General features: G+C 45.7%; 1 protein-coding gene across 1 annotated transcript in view; it reads left to right on the top strand.

The window, feature by feature from the left end:
* PKNOX2 (PBX/knotted 1 homeobox 2) overlaps positions 1–17,915 on the top strand; it is a 354,189-nt gene that overhangs the window by 226,484 nt on the left and 109,790 nt on the right. The window contains exon 3 of the mRNA XM_023557078.2: positions 7,160–7,263. The gene's annotated coding sequence lies outside the window, so the exon portion shown is untranslated. The remainder of the gene's footprint in view (positions 1–7,159; positions 7,264–17,915) is intronic.

Below are 17,915 nucleotides of genomic sequence, written 5' to 3'. Positions count from 1 at the left end.
GTCTTTTTGTTGTTGACTTGTAGGAGTTCTTTATATATTCTGGATATTAAACCTTTATCAGATACATGGTTCCCCACATATTTCTCCCCTTTTGTGGGTTGTCTCTTTACTTTCTTGATAAAGTCCTTTGCTGCACAAAGGTTTTTATTTTTGATACAGTCCAGTTTATTTTGTCTTTTGTTACTCAGCTTTTAATGTCATATTTAAGAATCCATTGTTAAAGAGGCAGAACAGCTGAGTGGTTAAGAGCACAGACTTGGAGCCAGGCTGCCTGAGTTCTAATCCCATTTTTGCCGCTTACTTAGGTTGGCCAAGTTGTTAATCACTCTGTGCCTGTTTTCTTGTTTATAAAATGACAATAAAAATGCCTACCTCACAGAGTTGCTGCAGGACTTAAAAAAAAAAAAAGAATCCATTGTCAAAAGTTAGATCTCAAAGCATTACTCCTATATTGTCTTCTAGGAGTTTTATGGTTTTAGTTCTTATATTTAGTTCATTTATCCATTTTGAATTAATTTTCGTATGTGGTATGAGTCAGGGGTCTAACTTCATTCTTTTGCAAGTGGAGATCCAATTATCCCAGCACTATTTATTGCAGAGACTTTTCTTATCCACAGAATGGATTTGTCACCCTTGTAAAAAATTGGTTGACCATAGGTATATGGGTTTATTTCTGGACTCTCAATTATATTCCACTGGGCTATACGTCTATCTTTATACCAGTAGCAGACTGTTTTATTTACTGTAGGTTTACAGTACATTTTGAAATCGGAGAGCGTGAGTTCTACTTTGTACTTCTTTTTAAAGTTTGTTTTGGCTGTTCAGGATCCTTTGCAGTTCCATATAAATTTGAGAATTAGCTTTTCCATTTCTGCAAAAAAGGCTGTAGGAATTTTGACAAGTATTTCATTGAATCTCCATTATAGATTTTCGAGCAGGGGAGAAACAATGTAAAGAAGTCTGTAAATAATTTTAGCTTCCAAGGAGCCCCTGTCTTCCTAGAGGATTAGAACCTGGTCTCCATTGCTCTGGTGAAATTTGAGGCTTTCCCTGGAATGACAATTGAGTTCAATAGCTGATCAAGGGTAGTCAGAGAATGGAATCAGAGAATGTCATGGCTGGAAGGGACCTGAGACACAATTTGGTCTAGCCTCTTGTTTACAAATGACAGAGGAAGATTGATGAAAATGATGATGTAACAGAAGTCAACGAGGTGAAGGATTTTGTCCAAACTCACAGAGTAAACTTGTGGCAGAGCTGGTACTGGCTGCCATTGTTTCTTAGCTCCCTCCCCAGCAGGGAGGTTGGAGGAGCCTACAGGCTGCTGCCACACTGTCCACTATTGGGAAAATGCTTTAGGGTCCTTGTAGGCAAACCTCACTTCCATCATTGCACTTATAGAAAAAGAGGCCCTTGGCTGGGCTCCAGTGTGAGAACAGACTCTTTCAAGGCTCTTAGGCCAATCTGGACAAAGACCTTGGTGGGGTTTTTTGCTTCTGTGATAGTTACCAGGATGGGGTAACTTCCCCAAAGTGGACAGAGGACAGGTCATTGATCTGGGCCTTTGGTCAGACTTCAGATGCTCAGGCCTTCACCACCGTTCTCCTCATCTGAAAAAGCACCAGTTGCCCTCCTGGCACAACAGGCAAAGGTGTTCTCTGGGAAGCTTACCCTTCCCAGTCAGAGGAGGTGCCCTGGTAAAATGAACTTGGATGGGCTGGGAAGGGTTGATCTAAGAATGGAGGGTAGGGCTGTTCCATTTCTTGGGAAGACTGTGGGGTCAGAGAGGGACTGTATCTCCAAGCTGAAGCCCTTGCTTCTTTCCTTCTCTCCCGAAACCTCTGGGCCATCAGGTTGCACAGGACCCGTGTCTTCCTATCCATCTCTCTCTCTGTCTTTCTGTCTTCATGGCCCTGCCCTGCCCGTCAGGCTGCCTGTTAATTGGGCAGTCTGGGACCCTGAGCTCAAGCTTGGGATCAGGGCGGTAGTGTTGCAGCCAGTACTTTAGCCTCTTAAAGGGGAAGAACTTTGCGTGGTAACAAAAAGGATAGTGGTGAGGTCTCTATTCCCAAGATCTAAAAAGGTGGGACCAGGCCCCCTTCTTCCAGGGCAAGGGAGGTGTGAGTGTGGAGGGGTGTGTGAGGACGGCTGTGGCCCAATGGCAGTCTCCTTCCCCTGCCATCCCCAGACTGTCTTTCATTCTTCTCAGTGCTTTCTGTCATGCAAGCTGCCCTTCTTATGCTCAGAGGAATAGCTGGCAGTGACAGAAAGGAGATTACAGGCTGTATTTCTGCCTTGAAGCATTCTCCAGGCTGTTGAAAAACAAGTGGAACCAGGTAGGTTGTTAGCTCTGGAAGGGAGAAATCTGTGTAGATTGTAGCCCTGGAGCAGCGCTCTGCACAATGGCATACCAGGGTCACCTCTGATCTCCCTTCCTATCTCCAATGTGCATTTGATTAATTTCTGAGTCGGGGGTAGGACTTGCTTCTCTTCCTAATAGTGGCATGATTCCTTTCGGAGGAACTCTGCTTTCCTGATACAGTCTTGGGCTAGTGGTGGGCAGAGGTACAGATAGAGCAGAAATGCAAAAAGCATGGGGCTACCATAGGACACCGGGAGGGAGCTCCGGCCCCCCAGTGCCAGGAAGGACGTGACTAGAGGCAGAGGTTAAGGACACACCAGGCAGGCAAAGCTAGACCCAGACAAGGCCTGCCTCTGGGGGTGTGGGCAGAAGAGGGAAGAGGTAGAGGAAGGGGTGGTGAGGCCATCCACCTGAGGCAGCATCACACACATCACATATTACAACTATTTCCTTACCATCTAGCTTTCCCAGTAGACTGTGAAAACCCAGGAGGCAGGGAGGCCCTGTGTGTGTGTGTGTGTGTGTGTGTGTGTGTGTGCGTTTCATCCTGTATCCCCTGGCCCCAGCACATGGTAGATCTTAACACATGGAGGCTAAATGGAAGCAATTTACACCTGCCCAGAAGAGCAAAGCTACCCAAGAACAGATCTCTAATCTGCCAAGTTGACCTCAGACACCTGGAAAATGAGGTGGGGTGTGGGGCTGACATCATCTAAGCTCCTCCTTTTCTTCTGAACAACTCAGGGCACATCATTTTTGTCTTCTTCTTCAGGGAGCCCAACATTTTGTTGAGCATTTACTACTCCAAACATGAGACCATTGGTGGTTCAGTGGTAGAGTTCTCACCTTCTATGGTAGGACTCGGAAACCCTGGTGGCGTAGTGGTTAAATGCTACGGCTGTGAACCAAAAGGTCGGCAGTTCGAATCCGCCAGACCCTCCTTGGAAACTCTATGGGGCAGTTCTACTCAGTCCTGTAGGGTCACTATGAGTCAGAATTGACTCGATGGCACTGGGTTTGGTTGGTTTTTTTATGTAGGAATAATGGGTTCAATTCCCAGCCAATGGACTTCATGCATAGCCACCACCCATCTGCCGGGCTTGTGTGTGGCTATGATGCTGAACACGTTTCAACAGAACTTCCAAACTAAGGCAGACTAGGAAGAAAGACCTGTCTATCTACTTCCGAAAATCAGCCAATGAAAGCCCTATGGATCACAACAGTCAATTCTCAACCAATCATTGGGATGGAGAAGGAGCAGGCAGCATTTGCTGTCATTGTACATGGGGTTGCCATAAGTCAGGTGTCCATTTGATGACAGCTAACAACAACACTCAAAGTGATAAACTAAGATTGGGAAGAAATACAAGAGCTAAGAGGAACAAAGAGTTTTGAAGAGCAAATTGAGTCAGAAGACACACCACTTGCTGGCTAAGTTCTTAGGCTTGTTTGCTTGACTTTCCTAGACCTCATTATCCACATATATAAAATGGAAACAACTACCTGGCAAGGAGACAGACATCTACACTGCTGATAGGATGTCAATGGTTGTGACCTTGCAGAACCATTTGGTAATGCCATAAAAACTCTTTCAAATGAACATACCCTCAGACTTGGCAGTTCCACATCTAGAAATTTATCCTGAGAAAATGATCAAGGCTGGAGCAAAATTCAGCTACGAGAATGTACATTATTTGTTGATAACGGCTAGAAATAATCTAAACAACAAATGAGAGAAATTTGGCTAGCTATAATAATTCATAAATAGGATATCATATAGGCAATAAAATTTTAATGTATATTTCCCTTGCATGCAGGCATTTATGACATATTAAATGAAAAAGGCCAGTTATAGAACAGTATATACAGTACGATGCTTTTTTAAGAAAGAAGAGTTTTGCTGCAAATACTAACCGCGGTTATCTTTGTATTGCAGGACTAACCAATAACCAATTGCCATGGAGTTGATTCCAACTCATGGCGGCCCCGACTCAGGGCAACCCTGACTCATGGCGACCCCATGTGCGTCAGAGTAGAACTAGGCTCCATAGGGTTTTCAGTGGCTGATTTTTCAGAAGTAGATCCCAAGGTCCTTCTTCCAAGATGACTCTGGGTGGGTTTGAACTACCAACCTTTTGGTTAGCAGCCAAGCATTTTAACTGTTTGAACCACCCAGGGCTCCATTGTAGAATTACAACTAACTTAAATTTCCCTCTTCTTCTTATCTATACTTTAGAAAGATAATCAAATAAGTTATTGAATAAAATACTTATCTCTAAAGTTTGTTTTGAGGGTTAAAGAATATACTGCACATGAAATTACTTCTGAACAACTCAGGGCACATCATTTTTGTCTTCTCCTTCAGGGAGCCCAACATTTGTTGAGCATTTACTACTCCAAACATATAATGCAAATTATAAAACAGGGTCTCTACCCATGAGGAGCTTACAATTTGGAAAGAGAGATGAAAGATGTGTAAGAAGACAGCTAAAGCATAAGGCAGGATGTGAGAAGAACTTTCAGGGCATTATAAACAGCATATTACTTGGACGTACAGAGGAGGTAGAAATTACATCCGGCTGTGGAGGTAGCGGCATTTGATCTGAACATTGAAGACTGGTTAGGGTTTTGTCACGTAGCAATACAGACTTGGGGCAGCGTGAGAAGTGGGAAACTGTGGACCAGTTTTGGAGAATGGAAAGTGGCTGTGTGTGGACATTGGGTAGAGAGCTTGAGGGAGAAGTGTAGATGAGCCTAGAAAGGCACTTAGGGGCCAGAGGGCAGGCACCTCGAATGCCGTACTTGGTATAATGCAACCAGCAAATACTTGTTGAGTGCCTTCTAAGCATAAGGAGTTTATTCTGGGGACAGTGGGGTGTCCGTGACCATGCTGGCGGGTGCTAACACAACTGTAAGCCCATCGAGGGTGGGGAGATGCTCATTGCTGCATTCCCAGGGCATAGAACTGGTTCTTGATGGGTGCAGCATGCAGGCGTCTGCCTCTCTGGAAGCTCAGTCTGGAAGCTGCAGTGTGCAGACATGCTGGAGGGGCTGGCAGGGAGGAGGGTTCTGGCAGGCATGACCACAGAGCTGGGCCCTCTCTAGATTTGTGTCACTGAGTAGGAAGGGATGGGAAGTGAGAGCCATGTGAAAACGAGGTGGGGCTCAGCAGAGGGAGGGATCAAACCTATCTCTAGATTTGCTCCTAGGCAGCCAGAGAACTGGGGGTCATTCACAGAATTCGGAGAGATGTCATTTGGAGGAGGAGCAGATTGGGGCGAGGTAGGCGGAGGAGAAAATCGGAATCCTCTCTCTCAGTTAGTCCTGATCTCTTGGTCTCCTCCCTGTGGCTACCCCAGGGCAGGCAAGGGCCCCAGGACCTGAGATGCCTGCTGCTTTATAAGTGTCTCCATGTCCTTTATCTCCTCGGTCTCTTCTCCCTGGATACGGGTTTGGGGGGCTGGGGGTGGGGTTTGTTTCGATCCAGAGAGCTTTTGTTGATAAAAATTCATTAACTAGTCTGCCTACACTTGGAGCTTCACTCAGCTCAGCCCATCCATCCTCCTAACACGCTCGGCTTCCCGGTTTCTGCTACTGGGAATTCATACCTCCCTTAGGATCCCGGATGCTGTCTCTGCCATCCTCACCTACAGCAGCACGCGCTCGCACCGCCCCCCCCCCACCCCCACACACACGCATACGCACACCCTGGAAAGGAGGCCGGAAAGTCTTTGTGTTCAGGCAAATGTCTAAACCTCCATGCCCCTGCTGCAGCTTCCAGCCTGGACCACTGTTCAGCTCCCCCTGTTGTCATGTCACTAGTTAATTACACTCTTTACTGAGGTGTGAATGTGTTTTTGCAGGGAGAATAAGATGGTGTTAACTAGGAAGGAACTGTTGATGTTAAAGATGCATTGCCTTCTGGCGTAGGGCTGGGGCTGTTGGCTAGAGGATCGCCCCAATGTCGCCCTGAAAATGGAGCCAGGGCGCTGGAGTAGCCCTGCCACCCAGGCTCCGAGCACAGCCTACTTGGGGTAGTTATTTGACCCTGGTCAGATTAGCAACTCGATGCACCAGGAAAAATTAATGTCTGTTTAGGTAGTGTCAGGCCAGGCCTATGACAAGATGACCACTCAACCTCAATTTCCAGGCACCTTGATCTGCTTCAAATATGGATGAAGTTTATCCATTTACTTTAAAAAAAAAAAAAAAAAAAGTTATACAGCTAAAGCCACCTTTAGGCCATAGGTTTACTGCTAATTTCTGCTCTTGGTCCATTCCCTCTAGACTCTTCCTCCTGCCCCTCGGCCACCTGGCCCCACCCCATCACTGTCTGTCCAGCCCCCAGACAAAACCTGCAGATCCCAGGAAGGATCTGTAACTCATCTGCATAACTGAAAAAGCTGCAACTGCCACCCCTTCCTCTTGAAATAAGGTATCAGCTTTGGCCTTCCCGATGCCCAGAAATCACGCCACAGAAACACGCCCACACTTCAGGGAGAAGGCAGCGTGTAAGCCTGGTGGCAGGAAGCCTGGTTCTTCATTGGTGGCAAGGGGTGGGCTCTAAAATGGCCTGGCAGGCCTAAGCAGCCACTCCAAGGAGACAGAGCTGATGGGTAAATATGGTAGAGACATCTGTGAAGGAAATGAAATTTCTCCGTCAGAGCAAGCCTGGGCCGGAGGAGAGGGGTGAAGGAGGGCCGGTGGTGAACGGAGCGGGAGCCCCTTGTTCTCTGGTCACCACTACACCTCTAACCTTCCCCGCTGAGACCTGGTCTGCCCTTTTTTTTTTTACAGGAACTTGGGCTCTGGCTGACTGGTTTTCTGGCCCAGCTGGGAGTGAGAAGAAGGGAGGAAGTCTCCCGAGGACTGTCTCAGAGGCTGCCAGGATCACCTAAACAGTAAGAAATGGTTTTCCCTCCTTCAACACACAGTCAAGTCCCAAGGTAGATTCTGTTTTCTCCTGAAAGCCACAAGAATCAGCTCATCATGTTAGCTGACACTTAGCATGTACAGCCTTAGAGAGCAAAACGGTGTATTACCTTTCTCATGTCTTTGTTTTACTTCCTCTTCTTGAGAACAAGGGTCATGCCTTATGCATGTAGACTTCTCTTTTTCTTCTATGTATTCTGTAAGCAATAAATTTCTGTTGGTATAGATGGTTGGGGCATTGTTTATATTCGTGAAAAATGATGACATTTGTACCACCCTCTGGAGCAAACCTTGTTTGTGTTGTTGTAAGTTGCCATCAAGTGGATTCTGACTCATGGTGACCCCATGCATGCAGAGTAGAACTGGCTCCACAGGATTTTCAAGGCTGTGACCTTTCAGGAGCAGATGGCCAGGTCTGTTTTCTGAAACACCTCTGGGTGAGTTCAAACCATCAACTTTTTGGCTAGTAGTTGAGCACTTAATAGTTGGCGCCACTCAGGGACTCTAGAATAAGCATTATCACCTAAGAATCACCTGCAGGTGATCATTTCAAACTCAGTTCCTGGACCCCACAGCTAGAGGGGTGGGTCCAGGGTAAGACCCAGGAATCTGCACCCCAAGTGTTTTTGATGAACATTGGGGAAACTGTATCCCACGTGTTTCTGATGAACTTTGAGAAATAGTTCTTTAGAATTTATAAGGCATTTTGAATAGAGAATCTCATTTAATCTTCTTATCGGATAGGTTTTGTTTTTAATCTCCTTAATTCAATAACTTCCTAATCTCACAGTCTCAGTATAGGCAGGGATTTTCAATCCAGTTATCCAAAACAACCTATTTTCTTTCCAGTGTGCCGCGATAAGGGCTGGATCTGTTACAGATGAGGTTGGGCTTGTAACTCCAAGGGCCCTGCCCAGGATTTAATAAGTCTCCCTATATCCTAGGGCCACCATGACCTTAGAGTTCATCAGCCTTTATTTTGGGGGCAATTCTAGAGTAAGATGTACTAGGAAGACAGGCCTGGTGATCTACTTCCAAAAACCCGCCAATGAAAACTCTATGGATCCCAACAGTCTGATACACAACTGGTCATGGGGATGGCACAGGACCTGGCAGTATTTTGTTCTGTTGTGCACGGGGTTTTCATGAGTCAGGGGACAACTAACAACAACAACAATTATTGCCATCACTGTTGTCTGTCAGTTTGTCCTACTGCAGTGGCTTGTGTGTTGCTATGCCATCAGTATTTAAAATATCAGCAGAGTCACCCATGGTGGACAGGTTTCTGCAAAGTTTCCACATGAAGACAGACTAGGAAGAAAGGCCTGGCAATTTACTTCCAAAAATCAGCCAGTGAAAACCCTATGAAACACAATAGAACATTGTTAGACTGACTTGCTTTGGACACATCATCAGGAGAGATCAATTACTGGAGGAAAACATCATGTTTGGTGAAGGAGAGGGCTAGCTAGTCCAAGGGGGACCCTTGTTGAGATGGACTTGAACATGCTGATGATCATGAGGATGACACAGGACCAGACAACGTTGCTGGAGGAGAACATCACGTTTGGTGAAGCAAAAGACCAGCAAGGGCAAGAGAGGCCCTTGGTGAGCTAGATCGGCAAAACAGCCACAACAGTAGACTCAAACATGCTGGCAATAGCGAGGATGACGCAGGACCAAGCAATGTTTCCTTCTGTAGTACACGGAGTTGACAAGAGTCAGAGTCAACTCAATGGCAGCTAACAATAGTCACTGCTGACTAAAGATGGTTTTTCTGGAGCGAGGGAGAGAGAAAGAAACACAAGGTCAATGTTCCCAAGCCTGACTCTCCACACCGGTAGACAGTAAAGCCATGAGTATCAAAAGAGGACCACATTTCAGAAGATGACAGAACTGGCTAGCAGTGATTGTCCTGCCTCCTGTCCCTTCCACCTGTGTGAGAAGCATCTAGAGCATGCTGTACCCTTGAGGTGGAAGCTGGAAGGAAGACTCATCTAGAGGGGGTCAAGACTGCACTAAGTATGGGTAGGGGCAATGCCTGTTTGGGGGACAGGTTAACAGTCTTGTTAATAGCATTTGGGACCTGTGTGCAGGGTGGAGTTGAAAGGAGCCCACGGTAGACCGTGGCTGTGGTGAGAGCTTGCAGAAGGTAGGGGAAAGTGAAAAAGGAAAAAAAGGACAAGGGTTACAGACTCCTGGCAAAACAGTTGGCAAGTGTATTGTTGCCCAAGTCCAGTGGCTTTCTCTGGGACTGGAAATAGAACTGAGCTACCTGGGAGAGCCCTATTTCTCTCTAGCCCAAGACTGCGGATCTCCATGGGTCGGAATTGACTTGATGGCAGCTAATAACAAGACTGTGGATGCTGGAATCCAAACAAGCCAGACTGTGCCTGGGAAAATGGAAGTGCCCCTGCTATCACCTGCAGGGTAGATTAAGGATGAAAATAGACTGAGTGACTGCTACCTCCTGCTGTGGGCTGTGTCTTTCTGTAGGATGGAAGATGTCCATGAATGGGAGAGAGGCAAGCTCTAATACCACCCCCTCCTCCCTGACACATGAATACACACACCCACTGACCACTGAACAGTCTTGACAAGTGAGTGACAGTATAGTCTGTCCTGGGGGCCAGATACAGTTGACATGGTTGCTGTGGATGGGTGCAATTGGCAAGGACGATTTTTGCAACGAATGCTGGAAGCGTGGCAATCAGGGAAGCTGCCAGCTGTCTCACTTAAATTCTTAGCTCTCTCACTCTTTTTTTTTTTTTTTTAAATCGTTTTGCTTACATAATCCACCCCCTTTTTATTTTCTAATTCTCTCCTTGCAAAGCTGGCACCGGAGGGAAGGGCTGGGGTGGATGGGTAGCAATTACACACCAGTTTGGGGAGCATTTACATTTCGCAATTACAATTTAAAAATAAGCCTCGTTAATGATCTCCACGTGTAAACGACAAACCTAACTGACACACATACTCTCTTGGGCCTGCCTGCTGCCCCCTGAAGTCAGAAGCTCAGAGGAGGCAAAGGTACCCAGGGAGGCATAGAAGGAGGCTGGGCTAGCATCTGAGGGGCGACAAGAGCAATTAGTGTGCTTTGGAGGTGGGTAGGGGACAGACCTGGGACAGAGAACCTGGAAGCCAAGAATTCTGGACGGCCAGCTTCTGTCCTCCTCTTTCATGCTCAGTTCTAGCCCACCTCCTTCCAAGTCCTGCCACAGCAGGTCTTTGTCCTCAGGAAGCAGGGCCAGTGCTCAGAGCTCTGGGAAAAAAGAAGACCCGACTGCGAATATTCTCCAAAGCGGGAATTTTTTAAGTCCTATAGGGCAAAAGCAAATTCTAGTCCCTAAGACCATGCCAGTGTACCCAGATATTCACGGATTGGGAAAGGGGGTGATTGCATATGCAGATTCACGAAGGAAACGGGAGGAATGGTATTTTAGCTCAGGAAAATAATTTCTCCTCTTGCCAATTTGTCCTTAGTTGCCGTAGGGTGTACTCCAACTCAGGTAACCTTGTGTACAACTGAATTAAACATTACCTGGTCCTGCACCGTCTTCATAATCATTGGTATGCTCGAGCCCACTGTTGCAGCCACTTTGTATTTTGAGTGCTTTCCAACCTAGAGGGCTCATCTTCCAGCACTGTATCAGACAATATTCTGTTGTGATCCTTAGGATTTTCACTGGCTCATTTTTGGAAGTAGATCTCCAAGCCCTTTTCCCTAGTCTGTCTTAGTCTGGAAGCTGCATTGAAACTTGTTCACCGTGGGTGACCCTGCTGGCATTTGAAATACTGTTGGCATAGCTTTCAGCATCACAGCAACATGAAAGCCACCACCGTATGACAAACAGACAGGTGGTGGTCTTGTCAGTTAGCTGACATACCTATCCAAGCCCTCTGATTCCTTGAGTAGTGTGAAGAGCAGGGGCTTGGGAATCAGACCATCCTCGACAGGACTAGACAACCAGCTAGATCAGGTGCTAGCTCTGCCATTTGCTGGCTGTGGGATTTGGGGCGAGTTATGTAACTTAATTTTTCTAACGGACATTCTCTTTATGTAATTAGTATAATCCTCCTTACCTCACAGGGCTTCTGTGAGGATTAAATGAGATAGTGTACGAGAAAGCACTTACACAAAGTCTGGCACATTGTAAGTGCTCAGTAATTGTCAGTCCCTTTCCAAGCCCCTCCCCAGTAGCCCAGCCTGCTTCCTCCCTGCCCATATGACAGCTGCTGCTTTTCCAGCTTCCGTGCACACTAGGGAAGGATGACCTGTTCTCATTTCTCCAGGTCTCCCCCCTCAAAGCTAAGCCATCTGAATTCTGAGCAGCGCCGAAATGGGTACAACCCTCTCTCTCTCATACACACACACTCACACTCACAAACACACCCACACCCTCTCTCTCATACATACAAGTCACCCACACACACAGTCACACCCACACTCAGCCACACACAGTCACACACACACATGCTCTCACACACACACACTCTTACATGCACGCACACACTACACACACTCTCACACAGTCACACACCCTCTCTTTCATACATACACACTCACCCACACACACACCCAGCCACACACACTGTCACACCCACACAAACATGCACAACCCTCACACATACACTCACACACACACTCTCACACGCAAGCACACACTACACACTCTCTCACACAGTCACACATCCTCTCTTTCATACATACACACTCACCCACACACACACCCACACCCAGCCACACACACAGTCACACACACACTGTCACACCCACACAAACATGCACAACCCTCACACACATACACTCACACACACACACATATGCACACACGCATACAGTCTCACACATTCTCCACAAACTTAGCCACACTCACTGTCTCACACCCACACACACGCACACACCCACACAACACTGTCACAAACTCACACACGCGTACCCACCCCTCTCTCATAATACACACCCACATACACACACACACTCAGCCACACACACACTGTCACGCTCACACACCCTCTCTCTCTCACAAACACACACACACACACACACACACATCCCGATAGGAATCCCTGCAGGGTCTTCACGTCAGGTTTCTGATCCAGCCCCCAGCTTCTCATCAACTTTCCTCCTGACTCTAGCATTACGAGCCCAGTTCTCTCTTTTCTGGTCACTAATTCACCCGTGTGACCTTTTAGTGGCCACTGGCCCTCTCTGGGCTCTGGTATGTTCCTTATCTGTGAGATGAGGAAGGGGGACTGGGAGCCCTCTGAGGTGCCTCTCCGTCCTGACATCCTGTATCCTTGGCTTCCCTCCACCAAGCGTTTGTGTATAAAGTGTTTTTGTTTTTCTTTTCTTTTCTTTTTGCAGGAGGGAGGCTTACAATATAATCATTTATTTAGTTCTGCTGTTTTTCTTCTGGGCCTGGCTCAACTGATTTGTCTAGGCTCACTCACACAATGACAGTATAAATTAGAAAACCTATCAATGTATTAAATCGCATTAACAAAAGGGGAAAAACAAAAAAAAAAGGATCATCAAAATAGATTCCAAAAAAGCACCGAGTAAAATTCAACCTCCTTTCATAATTTTCCAATAAAGCCTAACAAGAAACAGAAGAGACATATAAGATATTTCATCTCTTTTACATCTTTATTCTGTCCAGTCTTTGGGTGTATCACATACAGTCAAGAGTTTACATTTGTTCCTTAAAGCATATATAACATAGCTCCTAGCTACTGCAAAAACAGGGCTGTATCTTACAAAAACCTGCCAGAGGGAAGATGTTCCAGAGGCAAGTTGCTTTGCATAGGGCAGAGAAGATGGAAAGGGAGCTACAGGCAGGGGTCTCCTTGAAGAAAGGGACTATGTCTTGTTTGGGGTTTCTATTTTAACCCAACTGAGATTATGTTTTAAATGCTGTTCTAAACACTTGTTTTTTTAACCTAAGGTTATATAACAGATAGCTTTCCAGATCAGTGTAATAAATCGGCTCCATTATTTTAAACCACTGCATAGTGTGGTTTTTAAATGATATGCGTATTAAACGACATAGGAAGCACCAAAAGAAGATAGAAGGAATACACAGAGTCACTATACCAGAAAGAACTGGTCAATGTTCAACCATTTCAGCAGGTAGCATATGATCAAGAACCAATGGCACTGAAGGAAGAAGTCCAAGCTGCACTGAAGGCATTGGTGAAAAACAAGGCTCCAGGAATTGACGAAATATCAATAGAGATGTTTCAACAATTGGATACACCGCTGGAGGTGCTCACTCGTCTATGCCAAGAAATTCGGAAGACAGCTTCCTGGCCAAACGACTGGGAGAGATCTATATTTGTGCCTGTTCCCAAGAAAGATGATCCAATCGAATGGGGAATTTATCGAACAATATAATTAATATCACATACAAGTAAAATTTTGTTGAAGATCATTCAAAAGTGGCTGCAGCAATTTATTGACAGGGAACTGCCAGAAATTCAAGCCAGATTCAGAAGAGGATGTGGAACGAGGGATATTATTGTCAGATGGATACTGGCTGAAAGTAGAGACTACCAGAAAGATGTTTACCTGTGTTTTATTGACTATGTAAAGGCATTCGACTGTGTGGCTCATACCAAATTATGGATAACATTGCAAAGAATGGGAATTCCAGAACACTTAATTGTGCTCATGAGGAACCTGTACATAGATCAAGAGGTGGTTGTTCAGAGAGAACAAGGGGATACTGCGTGGTTTATAGTCAGGAAAGGTGTGTGTCAGGGTTGTGTCCTTTCACCATACCTATTCAATCTGTATGCTGAGCAAATAATCTGAGAAGCTGGACTATATGAAGAAGAATGGGGCATCAGGATTGGAGGAAGACTCATTAACAACCCGCATTATGCAGATGACAAAACCTTGCTTGCTGATAGTGAAGAGGACCTGAAGCACTTACTGATGAAGATCAAATACCACAGCTTTCAGTATGGATTACACCTCAACATAAAGAAAACAAAAATCCTCACACCTGGACAAGTAAGCAACATCATGGTAAATGGAGAAAAGATTGAAGTTGTCAAAGATTTCATTTTACTTGGATCCATAATCAACACCCATGAAAGCAGCAGTCAAGAAATCAAACAACACATTGCATTGGACAAATCTGCTGCAAAAGACCTTTTTAAAGTGTTAAAAAGCAAAGATGTCACCTCGAAGACTAAAGTAGGCCTCGCCCAGGCCATGGTATTTTCAATCGCCTTGTATGCATGCGAAAGCTGGACGATGAATAAGGAAGACCAAATCGAATTGTGGTGTTGGCGAATAATATTGAATGTACCATGGACTGCCAGAAGAAGGAACAAATCTGTCTTGGAAGAGGTACAACCAGAATCCTCCTTAGAAGCATACTTTGGACGTATTATCAGGAGGAACCAGTCCCTGGAGGAGGACATCATGCTTGGTAAAGTAGAGGGTCAGCAAAAAAGAAGACCTTCAATGAGATAGATTGGCACAGTGGCTGCAGCAATGGGCTCAAGCATAACAACGATCATGAGGATGGTGCAGGACCTGGCACTGTTTCGTTCTGTCGTACATAGGGTCACTATGAGTTGGAACTGACTTGATGGCACCTGATAACAACATAGTGTTATACTGCATAGATGTTCCATGATTTATTATTTATTTATTTTAGTTAATTTTTGAATTAGAAGTAAAATATGTACATGGGGAAGAAAATCAAATGTAAAAAATGTTAGATAAAAAGTCTCCCTTCTTTTACCCTTAAGCCTTGAAATCCAAAGTCAACCACAATTAACAGTTTCTGATTATAGTTATTTGGTGGTCAACATTTATTATGTTAAATAATATACTTGTGTCTCTCTTTCTTAATTTATCTATGAAAGTTGGAGCCCTGGTGTAGTGGTTAAGAGCTTGGCTGCTAACCAAAAGGTCGGCAGTTCAAATCCACCAGCTGCTCTTTGGAAACCGTATGGGGCAGTTATACTCTGTCCTATAGGAAAGCTATGAGTTGGAATCTATTCAACGGCAGTGGGTTTTTTGGATATGAAAGTTGAAGAGTCCCTGGGTGGTGCAAATGGTTTTTGTGTTTGGCTGTTAATCAAATATTTGGCAGTTCAAGTCCACCTAGAGGTGCCTTGGAAGAAAGGCCTGGCGATTTACTTCTGAAAAATCAGCCAATGAAAACCCTATGGAGCACAGTTCTACTCTGACACACACGGGGTCGCCGTGAGTCTGAGTTGACTCAACAGCAACTGGTTAATGAAAGTTGAGGAAATTAGTACACATTGTTCCCTTCTCGATTTTTATGAGCTTGAACCGCTGTTTTCACAGTGTTAGGATTTAGAACATTTACATCCTGGGTTTTTTTTTTTTTATATAACTTAGTAACATCTGTATTCTGATTATAGGTTGATTTTAAGATGGAAATATATTAAAAAGCCTTAAACCTTCTATGGTTATGGAAATATCAGTCAACCACAGAATGAAATAGTGTGATTTGACCATGGAAATGAAAGTGTAATTCTCTGTCATTACAACATGGCAACCGTGGTAGGATCTTCAGAGCACCAGGTGTCATGACCTGTCTCTCATGTTCCCTCCAGCTTTCTTCCTTCCATTGGGTCACATTGAGCTGTTACTCTTTCTGTGTACAAGTTGTCCTCTTCCTTGGATTTCTTTGCTGGAGGGAGAACCATCTCTAGTTATTTTTTATATTGATGGGTAGGTAATAAACTCTGAGTTCTTATACGTCCAAAGCTGACTTTATTTTGTCTGCACGTGTGGTTAAAAATCTGATTGAACTCAGGATCCCAGGTTCGAAACCTTTATCTCTTAGAACTTAAAGATGTCGCTCCATTGTCTTATTTCCAGTCTTGTGGTGAGAATCTATGGAATGTTTTCATTTTCTTTCTTCTCCATTTTTTTTTTTTTAGCTTCAGAATTCTGAAATTTCATCACTGTGTGTCTAGGCTTGAATAGAAGTTTGCTTGCTCCTTTGTTTGTTAATCGTATTCAGTCATTTCATCCCTGTGTGTCTCAGCTTAAAGTTTAGTTTTTTGCTCCTTTCTTCATTAATCTTCTTCAGGCCTTGGAGTCCTTTTAAATCTGAAGTCATCAGTTTTGCTTCAGAAGCTCAGGAAACTTTTCATTTCATTCTTTCTTTATTCCCCTCAATCATCTCCCTTTTCTCTGTCTGGAAGTTCCACGGTCCAGCATGGTGCCTCGCACACAGAATGTGTACATACATGTTTATTGGATTTGTTATTTGGGACCTGGGTTCTAGTTAGGACTGGACTCTAACTTCCTTCACAGATTTGGACAAGTGTCTCGTGTGTATAAAGAAGAAGCCAGACCTCATGACTGCCCAGGGCCCTCTCTCTGGTTCTGCCAGTCTCTGATGCTCTGCTCAAGAGCCTTGGGCCCCCTGCTCCTAGAATTGGGGAAGAAGCAGTTTCCTGAGAAGTGAAGGGATGTTGAGGTCCAGCTGCGGGTGGATCCACAAAAACAGGCTTACCTCCCTCTGATCCTTCCGTCTCGTCAGCACCCCCTCTCCTGTCCATCCAGAGGACCTCTCTTCTTGACCGTCCCAGTCATTCTCATTCGGCTTTCCTTCCTCTTCACCTCCCTGTGCCCACTCCCCTGCTCCCCCACATCTTCTCATCCCTGACCATAGCAAATGCCTCATTAGGATCCTTTTTTACTTTTATAAACTCCAGGACACAGCCGCTGACTGCTCCCCCCAGTGCTGCAAGGCAGGGGCTCTGCCCTGAGATGGCCGGGCCTGAAAGGAGAAGTCACATCAGCCATAGCAGGACAGCTGCCCAGCCTTAGGCAGACGTGTGCCCTTGGGGAGCCATCTTGGGTGAGGATTCCAATTTACTCCTCTGCCCACCACCCTCTGGGAGGCAGCTCTGGGAGCAGACACCGCTCCTGGCTGCCCAGCTCTGCTGTGACTCTGGATGGAACTTCTGGGTCTGGAAGTCACGATGCTAGGCTATTTCTCCCTGGGCAGTCTTGGCCCTGGAAGATCCAGATTAACAAGCACTCAGATCCCAGCAGATGGTTCTGTTCTGAGACAGAGCATCCTAATTGGTCCCTGAGAGGCAGAGGCCGCTGTGCGAAGTCGTCTTCTCCTCCTCTTCCTGCAGCCCCTGGTCCTTGCCCTGATGTGAGAGGTGGGGTCTGCCTCACTGGAGAAGTATGGGAAAGTAGAAGCTCCATCTTAACTTCAAGCCCACAAAGATTCTTCTACTGAAGGCAGAGCTCGGTCTTTCCACGTGGTAGGAAATGAGTTGTCATTGCAAACGGAGGGATGAAGGTTTGATTCAAGTTACAATTTCAGGCAAGTTTCTAGCATTCAAAGATTCTGCTGCTAATATGAAACACTCCTTTGTATTTGCGTGCAGCTGGAGGGACCAGCATATGACTAAGTGTTTCCCTATTAGAAGCCAGAACTACAGACCCCCTTCCAAGGCTGGAGGTTGAAGGGGATGGGGCCTGGCAGCGGACAGCTGGGAGCTGGTGGGAGGTGGAGCGCAGCTCTGGTCCTCTGCCCTTTGTTTAATTGCTGCCTGCTGCGGGGCTGTGTGGAATCACCCCACTGCTGGCCCGCTGAGACTG

The sequence above is a fragment of the Loxodonta africana genome, chromosome 15, assembly GCF_030014295.1.
Source record: "Loxodonta africana isolate mLoxAfr1 chromosome 15, mLoxAfr1.hap2, whole genome shotgun sequence".
NCBI classification, from domain to species: domain Eukaryota; kingdom Metazoa; phylum Chordata; class Mammalia; order Proboscidea; family Elephantidae; genus Loxodonta; species Loxodonta africana.
Note: the sequence above shows the minus strand (reverse complement) of the source record. Positions and strands in the feature narration are given on the sequence as shown.